The sequence below is a fragment of the Mus musculus genome, chromosome 1 (genome assembly GCF_000001635.26).
Source record: "Mus musculus strain C57BL/6J chromosome 1, GRCm38.p6 C57BL/6J".
NCBI classification, from domain to species: domain Eukaryota; kingdom Metazoa; phylum Chordata; class Mammalia; order Rodentia; family Muridae; genus Mus; species Mus musculus.
In genome coordinates, this window is record NC_000067.6 from 6,158,319 (window position 1) to 6,169,273 (window position 10,955).

A 10,955-nucleotide genomic window follows, 5' to 3' on the forward strand; every position below is an offset into this window, starting at 1 on the left:
AACTGGTTGCTATGTGAACAAAGATAAGCCCCCAGCCCACAGGAACAAAGTCCTAATGCCCTGTGTTCTTTCTGTTAATAAGCCAATAGTGTGTCGCTATGCTGAATTCCACACCCCTAAGCCCCTTACCCCATAAAAACCCCTAGCTTTCAAGCCTCGTGGCCGACATCCATTATCTCCTCTGTGAGATGCATGTCGGTCTGGAGCTCCGTAATTAACCGTCCTCATGTAATTACATCAAGATGGTAGTCTGTTCATGATTCTTGGGTGCACGCCGAATCGGGAGTTAAGTGGGGGTTTCCCCACTAGGTTCTATCAACCCCAATTCTATCAGCAAAGTCTCATCCCCAGTGGTCCCATGGCTTCCCAAAAAAGCAGCAGCAGCTGAAGAGCAAACATTTGAAACATAAGCTAGCGAGCAACATGTCAGATTCAAACCATAACACATATGTGTATTTACACATAAATACGCTTATATAATAAGTACATACATAAATACTTTACACGTGTATATTCATGCACATATATATTAACAACTAGTATGATGAAAACTATATGATTTGTGATTCAACATCTTTTTGGTTTGATGTGTCTTTAGGTTTATGTTTAGGTTTTTTGGGGGTTTACGTTTTGGTTTTGTGTGTGGTGGTGGTGTTTTTGTTGTTTTGAGAAACATCCTTGTGTTATATTTTCTTGAGATGGGATGTCTGAATGTACCTAGGCTAGCCTAAAACTCTCCATCCTCCTACCTAGCTAAGTGCTGGGATTATGGCTGAGCACCATTCTGCATAGCTCAAAGTAATCAAATATGACATCATTGCTATTGGGAGTATCCAGTTACATGATTCCAGCACTGATAGGGACATATACAACCTCATGGTTACACATTTTTACCAAAATTAACCAAGCTTAAACGAATTTCATTCTACCCAGCTTTTAGAAATAGTTAAAAGACATCAAGAGGGACAGAAGACTCCATTTTAAACAAAGACCCCCACCACAAAACAAACAACAACAGAAAAAAGAACCTAAGAAAATATAGGAAAATACAGGAGATCTAGAAGACAAATTTCATTTTAAAAGTACTGATTAAAAAAATGATGGTGAAACAGTAGGAAGACATAAATAATTTTAAATTATATTGTTAGTAGAATGCATATATCAAATTCAAGTTTAGGGGATGGGGACATACCTCAGAGATATGCAAGGCCTTCTATGACCAGCCTTTAGAAAAAGCTGAGTGGCTAATAAGTGAAGAAAGGTCTGAACCTTTCTTTGGAGATGTTTTCTGTAGACTGATGATTAATCATTAATAGCTACTACCATTGACTAAATAGGATTTTCAAGAGATTAGCCCTAAAGTGGTATTCAGGGTAACACTTAGCATTATGAAATGGGTATCTTTATCATTCTTTTTTTTGTTGTAGATTGCTTCATTTATTTTTTGTTTTCTTTTTGAGATATGGTTTCAGATGACCTGGAAGTTTGGCTAAGATGACCTTGAACTTCCAGCCTTTACCTCTCAAGTGCTAGGAGTATAAGCTTGCATTGCCATGCCTAGTTTCACCTCTTTTTATAGATGAGAGAAGATTTGGAAAGGTCGATCTCCTGTGGAAGGTCGCAACTCTTTAGAAGGTTCCAGTGTGAAGACACAGGCTTTGAATCCCAATTATTCAGCCCTTTTGAGTAACTCACAACCCTCCATAGGAGAGACATTCATTAGTACCTACTGTAAATACAGAACTATACCATGGGGCCTTACATACATTAAAGAACTTACATACATACATTTAATTTATTTACATATATTAAAGTGAATAGCCAGATAATGATCCTGAGTCAAAGTTTGGTGGTGGCAAAGGGGCTCCTGTGGACTTCTCCCCAAAACCAAGGCTGATGTTAGGCTGACAGAAGGGTCCCATTGCATAGGACAAAATCCACACAGCTCATTGAATGTAGAGAGGTTGAACTGGTACCTGCATGAAACCTTCACCACTATGTCTCTAGTACAGGAAGGTACTCTACAGACTACTGAAGAAGAAACCTGAACACCTACCCAGCCACAAAACCTTTGACCAATATACACTCTGTCCTGCCTGCAAGATGTGCAGGTCCTGGTGACTCAGAAATTTGGGAGTGGCTAACCAATGGGTGGCTTAACTTAACACCTGTGCCAGCAAAAGGAGCCCCTGTCCAACACTACCTGGTGTCCAGGAACTGGATATTGACTACCCCAGAGACATAGGATAGAACCAAACAGGACTGGCTTTAAAAATAATAATAAATAAATAAACGAACACACTGATTCCTAATAACATTCTACTATACTCATAGATTGATTCCTTGTCTAGTAGTCATCAAAGAGTTTCCTCTGATAGCAAATGGAAGCAGGTGCAGAAAACCACAGGCACACATGAGGAGAAAAAGCCTAAGCTGGAGGTCTCTTACTGGGTTCCTTCCCTCAGAACTCAGGGAACCCCGTGGAAGAGGGGGCAAAGAGATTGTAGGAGTAAGACGGGATGGAGAACACCAGGAGAATGACCCACCATTCAATTAGGCAGGTCTCATATGGACTCACAGACTAAAGCTACAAGCTCAGGGTCTCTGCACCAGGTCTTCTGTGTGTATGTTATGGCTGTTAGATTGGTTGGTATATTCATGAGATTTCCAACAGTGGGATCTGATGAAGGTGTGTTTGACACTTCTTCCTGTTCTTGGGACTCATTTCTTCCCATTAGATTGCTCTGTTCAGAAGATTTTTGCCTTGTATTGTTAACTCTTGGAGGCCTGCTCCTGCCTGAAGTAAAATGGTGGGCAAGTGAGAACTGTGGTCAGAATGTCCTGCAGTCCTATATGAGAAAAAAAAAATCTATTTTCAATTAAAAAAAAAAACACTTGTTTTTGTTGGACAACTCCTGGTCTCACACAGCAGTGATCTTGGGAAGTAGAACAAGGAAGATAGTAGTTTAAGATCATCCTCAGTTACACAGCAAGTTCAAGGCCAGTCTGGGCCACAGGAAAGCCTTAGGGCTAGGGAGGTGGAGGACAAGAAAAGAAAGCAAAAGAAGGATTTGATAGATTCCCCACTACCAGCAACACTACTGGCAATGCCTGGAGCAAGGAGGGGCTCAACAACTTCTTACATGGTCCAGTAAACAATCTGGGTTTACGCCACTGCAGAATCTTATTAAGTTCTTTATACAATGTTAATCTCCTGGGATGAGTTTTCTGGATCTGAATTTAAGTCAAGACTGACCTTCAACTCCTGACCTTGTTGTCTCTACTGGGATCATAGGCATGCAGCACCATGCATGCCTGACTTTTCTGTAATGACTCTAGGTTCCACCAGTGACAGAAGTGACTGCCATCACAAGTAACTCCTTTTAATTTAAATTAGATGTTAACACAACACAGATGGTTCCCTTCTCCTTATTAGTATCCTACTGAAAAGGATAAGAATCACTTGTACTATTTGGCTATGTGTGTTTGCCAATTGCCATGCATTTTAAATAGTAAACTATATTTTTTATAATTTATTTTTATTTTTTTTATTTGTTTTTTTTTTTTACACTTATATGTTTGTGTGACTTGTGGGAGTGTGAATATGGGCACTTTTGGCAGGCACATGAAGATCAAAGAGTAACTTTTAGGAATTGGTTTTCTGCTGGCCTAGAACTCACCAGAGATCCACCTGTACCTGCCACCCTAGTGCTAGGATTAAAAGCATGTGCCACCACCACCATTCTCAACTTCTATCATAGTTCTAGGGATCAAACTCAGGTGTTAGACTTTTGAAACAAGGAATTCTACCCACTGATCCATCTCACCTGCTCCTGAGGTTTTTTTTTTATGCCAGCATAGCGAAGTAGAAATAGAAGCAACGTGACAGCATGCACAGAAGAAACTAGATCAACAGTTTGTGGCCAGTCTGAGCTACAGGTTCAGATCTCGTTATGGAATGGTTGTAAACCACCGTGCAGTTGCTGGGATTTGAACTCAGGACCTTTGGAAGCGCAGTTGGTGCTCTTTTTTTTTTAAGATTTATTTATTATTATACATAATTACACTGTAGCTGTCTTCAGATGTGCCAGAAGAGGGCATCAGATCTTATGGGTGGTTGTGAGCCACCGTGTGGTTGCTGGGATTTGAACTCAGGACCTTTGGAAGAGCAGTCAGTGCTCTTATCCGCAGAGCCATCTCGCCAGCCCCAGATGGAGCTCTTAACTACTGAGTCATCTCTCCAACCCGGAGTCTTTTGTTAATGTTATTTTTAATAGATATTTTCTTTTCTTTTTTTCGAGACAGGGTTTCTCTGTATAGCCCTGGATGTCCTGGAACTCACTTTGTAGACCAGGCTAGCCTCGAACTCAGAAATCCACCTGCCTCTGCCTCCCAAGTGCTGGGATTAAAGGCATGCACCACCACACCCAGCTGATATTTCCTATATTTACATTTCAAATGTTATCCCTTTTTCTCATTTCCCCTCTGAAAACTCCGTATCCCATTCCCCCTCACCCTGCTCACCAATCCACTACTCCTGCTTCCCTGTTCTGGCATTCTCCTACACTGGGGCATCGAACCTTCAAAGGACCAAGGACCTCTTCTCCTATCAACTGAGTCTTAATTTACACCAACATATTTATATTAGAATGGGCTTAAGACGAAATCTGTTCATGTACAGTTGATTAACTGTACAAACCTGGATATGGGGAAGTTACCATTTCCTTTGAAGGGCATGTTTAAATTGCTAAAGTCTATTTTGAACTTAGGATATAAAATGTCCTTTTTGTTTGTTTGTTCGATGTTAGTCTCCTAAATGAGGCAACACTCTACCACTCAAGACACCACAACCACAAAAGAAGAGATTTTGATAACTGAAAAAATGTTCTGTGTCAGGAATGTATGCTTTCGACAATACCTTTAGGTGCTTTGAATGTTCAGGGTGAAAGACTCCATAAGGAGCCCCTCGGTCAGGCCTTGGGATAATAGCAGACCCCCAAGAACTCACGAGAGACCAAGCTTGATGCAAACCACATGAGGCTTTATTCGGGGAAAGCCAGAGCTCTGGGGATGACTCATATCCCACGCAGGGGTAGAGGAGTCGACCACAAGGGGAAAGGGGTCCCAGTTTTGATAGGCCCTGGGGGGGGGAGGAAAAGGGGGGAGTAGGATATTTCCAAATCTAAACAATGTCTATTCTCAAGAAATGGGTATGGGAGGGTTTCAAGGAAAGAGTCTGGTGCAGGTGCAGCATCTCCGGATTGGCCCCAGCTGTGGTTGCTGGGGAGATTTTCCGACTCTATAACCAATATCACAAACACCTCTCAGTGAGGTGCAGCAGTGGGCACACTCCCGGGTTCAAGGAACAGTCAGAACATTGGCAGACACACGGGTTCAAGGAGCAGTCAGAGCATTGTGCACCTCTATTTTTTTTAAATCAGTGAAGTTACTTCTACTAACAATGAAATCTATTTTGCCAATTGCAGGACTTCTGTGACCTTTTACATTCTGTCAGGATCTTTCATTCCCCACTTCTTCTAGTTACTAGTTCTAATCTTAGAACTAAACTGCAATCTCTTTTTCAAGATTCTGCAGAGACTGGTATTGTCTTAGTACTCACAGCTGGACAGCACCAATCTTTTCTCTAATAAAGGTCACCACTTTATTAAGAATTAGAGGGCCACACATCAGCAGTAAGAGCAAAATTATTAGAGGGCCCATCGGAGTAGAAATTGAAAGACTCCCAGAGGAGCACCTCGCTCAGGCCCCGGGATAATAGCAGACCCCCAAGAACTCACGAGAGACCAAGCTTGATGCAAATCACATGAGGCTTTATTCAGGGAAAGCCAGCACTCTGGTGATGACTCGTATCCCACGCAGGGGTAGAGGAGTCGACCCTGAGGGAAAAGGGGTCCCAATTTTTATAAATCATTAAGGGGAAAGGAGAAGGGGGGAGTAGGGGATTTCCAGATCTAAACAATATCTATTCTAAAATGATTGATTCCTCAAGAAACGGGTATTGGAGGGAAACAAGGAAGGAGTCTAATGAAGGTGCAACATCTCCGGATTGGCCCCGACTGTGGTTGATGGGGAGATTTTCCAACTCTTTCCCAGCAACCAATATAGCAACCAATATCACAAACACTTGGCAGTGAGGTGCAGCAGTGGTCACACACCTGGGTTCAAGAAATGGTCAGAACATTGGCAGACACACAGGTTTGAGGAGCGGCCAAAGCATTGTGCACCTCTATTTTTCTAAATCAGTGAAGCTAGTTCTACTAACAATAAAATCTATTTTGCCAATTGCAGGGCTTCTGTGACCTTTTACATTCTGTCAGGATCTTTCAAAATGAGAGTGGTCAACCAAGGGGATTTATTCTTCAGGAGCTCGCTTTACGTGAGAGGCATGAATCTAAGCAGAGATGCCTTCTACTTTGACAGCAGTGGGGGTGGTCAGCAGCATGATGTAAAGGCCTTTCTAACGAGGTTCTAGATTCCCAGCTTGGTGTCGTCGGATGAGAACTGCATCTCCCACCTGAAACTGGTGTGGTACCATTAAATCTCCTGGTTTGTAGGCCTCCTTGAGCTGCTCCAGGCAGTGTTTCTGATCACTTCTAGGGCTTTCATGAGTGTAAACAATGAAGGACCAGGGTTAAATTCTAGAGGATCTAACACTCTCCCCACTTCAGTGAGTGGGGGAGTCCCCCCCCCATACAGGATTTCATATGGAGTGAGCTTAAATTTTCCCAGTGTGTTCCTGACGTGGAACAAGGCAAAGGGAAGGAGGGATGTCCAGTCATCCCTGCCGGTCTCTAAGGTCAATTTAGTCGAGGTCTCTATTAAAGTTCTATTTATTCTTTCTACCTATCTTAAACTCTGGGGTCTATAAACACAATGTAAAATTCAATTAATCCCCAGTTGGAAGGACAGTCCCTGACTTACCTGGGCAACAAAGGCAGGTTTGTCAGACCCTATTACCTTAGGTATTCTGTGGAAAATTTTTTTTCTAGGATCTTCTTAACCACAATAAAGGCAGTTTCTTTTTTCGTTGGGTAGGCCTCTACCCATCTTAAAAAGGTATCTATAAAAACTGCTATCGGTGTAGATGTTGATGGGCTGCCCCTCAATCATCTAAAGGGCCTTCTACTAGGAAGCTGCTTCTGTCTGTGTACCAGTTTGGAACACATGGCCACGGCTGGTCACGTAGATCACTATGGATCCCAGTTTCTTCTGCAAGGATGTCCGCACAGCAGTAAACAGGCAAGGAGTTGTTCGGAAGGTAGAAGGGTTGAGGATAGCAGGAGGAGCAAACATGACCCGTTCAGTCAGCAACAGACTCTGGTAGTGGGTCATCTGGGTGTTTGTCATCCATTGGTCTAGGGGATGGTGGATAATGCTTTCAAGAGAGTGGGGGGCTACCACAGTTATTTGCTGTCCCAGAGGTAATTTGTCAGCATCCTTAACGAGTAGGGCTACTGCAGCAACGGCCTTTAAACATGTGGGCCATCTGCTGGCCACTGGGTCCAGCTTATTAGACAAATATGCCACTGGCCTCTTCCATGGCCCTAGAGCCTGAGTAAGAACTCCTCTGGTCACCCCAGCCCTCTCATCAACATAGAGGATGAAGGGTTTAGTTAGATCTGGAAATGCCAAGGCTGGCACAGTCAGCAGGGCCTCCTTATTATTTTCAAAGGCTCTCTGATGTTCTGATGTCCATCTGAATTCTCTACTTTCTTTGGTCAGGGGGTACAAGGGGGCAGCCAATTTGCAAACCCAGGTATCCAAAGTCTGCAGAAACCAGGGGTGCCCAAGAATTCTCTCACCTGTCTTGGAGTAGCCTGTGCTGGTATTTGAGCCACAGACCTTTTTCTTTGCAATAGGCACATTGGTCCTTCTCTAAAGTCTTCTGGACGGGTCTTCTTCCTCTAGGTCTAGGTTCCTTGTTGCCCAGGTACTCTGTATGTCTATTCTCAGGCATGTTCCTTCCTTTACGCTCCCCTACTACTGCGGCCAAAATCCTGCTTAAGTTCCTCTCCTGTCTTCGATCCCTTTTATTCTCCCTCTCTTTTTTTTTCTTCTTTCTCTCTCTTGTGATACACCTTTTCTGCCTCCCTGACTAAATCTTGTAAATCCATGGCATGTAATCTTTCTAGTCTCTGTCTATCAGTCTTTCTAGAAAAACAGACAGGGGCTCTGTAGGGCCCTGCATCACCTCTCTTACCTTAGCCAAATTGGTGGGGCATCTCATTGCTCCCTTTAGACTAGATCCCAGTGGTAAACTGCCAACCTCTCCTTACCTTGAGCCGTGTTATAGTTCCAATCTGGCTGGTCTAGAGGGAACCCAGCATTAATCTCATTAGGCAGGTTGGTGCGGACTCCATTCTCAGGAGAATGTGCTCTTTTTCTTCAGTGGTAAACAGAACCTGGAGGAGAGCTCGCAAAGGAAAAGCAGAAATGGTGTCAGGAGCTCCATCTGCTGGGGGACTCTGGGCTCATCGTCTCCTTGTCCCAGCCACCGGTCCTCCAACTGCACTGCTAGTGATCCCAGGATGGAGTGGGAGGAGATTGGGGGGAGCTGTGGGTTGAAGAGGAGGCTCCATTTTAGGGGTTTCACTTTTGTTCGGGCTCAGGGCCACGCACTCACCTGAGGAGGAGCTGGCATGGTGGGGTGAGCCCCACGCGCTCTCTTGCAGTGGGGCCAGAAAGCACACTGGTCCAGGCAGGTCCGCACTGTGCTGACCCACCCACGCGCATGGGAGCAGCAGCGGGAGGGCTCCGAGAAGCACAGGGAATCCATGGTTTGATTTATGGTGGTGAATTCTGGACGAGGTAAGGCTGTTGATCCAGGTGGGACCCAGGTCTGCTCTGAAAAACAATGGCTTTAACTTCAAATATAAGAGTCAAATCAAAAAGTCTGCCAAGAAAAGACACCGTCAATAAGACAAAAAGACCACCAACAGATTGGGAAAGGATCTTTACCTATCCCAAATCAGACAGGGGACTAATATCCAATATATATAAAGATCTCAAGAAGGTAAACTCCATAAAATCAAATAACCCCATTAAAAATGGGGCTCAGAACTGAACAAAGATTTCTCACCCGAGGAATACCGAATGGCAGAGAAGCACCTGAAAAAATGTTCAACATCTTTAATCATCAGGGAAATGCAAATCAAAACAACACTGAGATTCCACTTCACTCCAGTCAGAATGGCTAAGATCAAAAATTCAGGTGACAGCAGATGCTGGCGAGGATGTGGAGAAAGAGGAACACTCCTCCATTGTTGGTGGGATTGCAAGCTTGTACAACCACTCTGGAAATCAGTCTGGCGGTTCCTCAGAAAATTGGACATAGTACTACCAGAAGATCCAGCAATACCTCTTCTGGGCATATATCCAGAAGATGCCCCAACCGATAAGAAGGACACATGCTCCACTATGTTCATAGCAGCCTTATTTATAACAGCCAGAAGCTGGAAAGAACCCAGATGCCCCTCAACAGAGGAATGGATACAAAAAATGTGGTACATTTACACAATGGAGTACTACTCAGCCATTAAAAAGAATGAATTTATGAAATTCCTAGGCAAATGGATGGACCTGGAGGGCATCATCCTGAGTGAGGTAACCCAATCACAAAGGAACTCTCACAATATGTACTCACTGATAAGTGGATATTAGCCCAGAAACTTAGGATACCCAAGATATAAGATATAATTTGCTAAAAACATTAAACTCAAGAGAACGAAGACCAAAGTGTGGACACTTTGCCCCTTCTTAGAATAGGAAACTGTTGGGAGCCGCCCCCACATTCGCCGTTACAAGATGGCGCTGACATCCTGTGTTCTAAGTGGTAAACAAATAATCTGCGCATGTGCCAAGGGTATCTTATGACTACTTGTGCTCTGCCTTCCCCGTGACGTCAACTCGGCCGATGGGCTGCAGCCAATCAGGGAGTGACACGTCCGAGGCGAAGGAGAATGCTCCTTAAGAGGGACGGGGTTTCGTTTTTTCTCTCTCTTACTTCTTGCTCTCTTGCTTCTTACACGCTTGCTCCTGAAGATGTAAGAAATAAAGCTTTGCCGCAGAAGATTCTGGTCTGTGGTGTTCTTCCTGGCCGGTCGTGAGAACGCGTCTAATAACAATTGGTGCCGAATTCCGGGACGAGAAAAAACTCGGGACTGGCGCAAGGAAGATCCCTCATTCCAGAACCAGAACTGCGGGTCGCGGTAATAAAGGTTCCCGTAAAGCAGACTGTTAAGAAGGATTCAACTGTATGAATTCAGAACTTTTCAGCTGGGGAACGGTGGATACCAGTAAGTATAGCTTTACAAGGTACGCCTGGCCTTGAACTTTCTAACGAAATTCAGGACAGTCTATCAGAAGTAAAGTGGAAAATGGCTTTACGAGGTATGCTTGGCCTTAAACTTTCTCTAGTGTTAGAAGCCCTTTTGTTCCTTTTCACATGTTATCAAGTGATTAAGATAGGGCTGAAAATTCTAGAGGAAATTCAGGACAAGCTATCAGAAGTAAAGCGGGGAGAGAGAGTAGGAGCAAAGAGAAAATATGGTACACAAAATAAGTATACAGGCCTTTCCAAGGGTCTTGAACCCGAGGAAAAGTTAAGGTTAGGTAGGAATACCTGGAGAGAGATTAGAAGAAAAAGAGGAAAAAGGGAAAAGAAGAAAGATCAATTAGCGGAGGTCTCTAGGAAAAGGAGCCTGTGCTCATCGCTGGATGGGCTCGGGGAGCCAGCTCTTAGTAGTTCTGAAGCAGGTGAAGAATTCTCCTCTGAGGAAACAGACTGGGAGGAAGAAGCAGCCCATTACCAGCCAGCTAATTGGTCAAGAAAAAAGCCAAAAGCGGCTGGCGAAGGCCAGTTTGCTGATTGGCCTCAGGGCAGTCGGCTTCAAGGTCCGCCCTATGCGGAGTCCCCGCCCTGCGTAGTGCGTCAG

General features: G+C 44.0%; 1 long non-coding RNA gene across 1 annotated transcript; it reads right to left on the reverse strand.

Moving 5' to 3' along the window:
- Positions 1 to 5,569: 5,569 nt before the first annotated feature.
- Gm46206 lies at positions 5,570 to 8,997 on the reverse strand. Its single transcript, XR_001779704.2, has 3 exons — positions 8,645 to 8,997; positions 8,298 to 8,423; positions 5,570 to 6,620 (listed from the first exon to the last, which is right to left on the reverse strand). It is a non-coding gene; the product is annotated as a predicted gene, 46206 (long non-coding RNA).
- Positions 8,998 to 10,955: the final 1,958 nt, after the last annotated feature.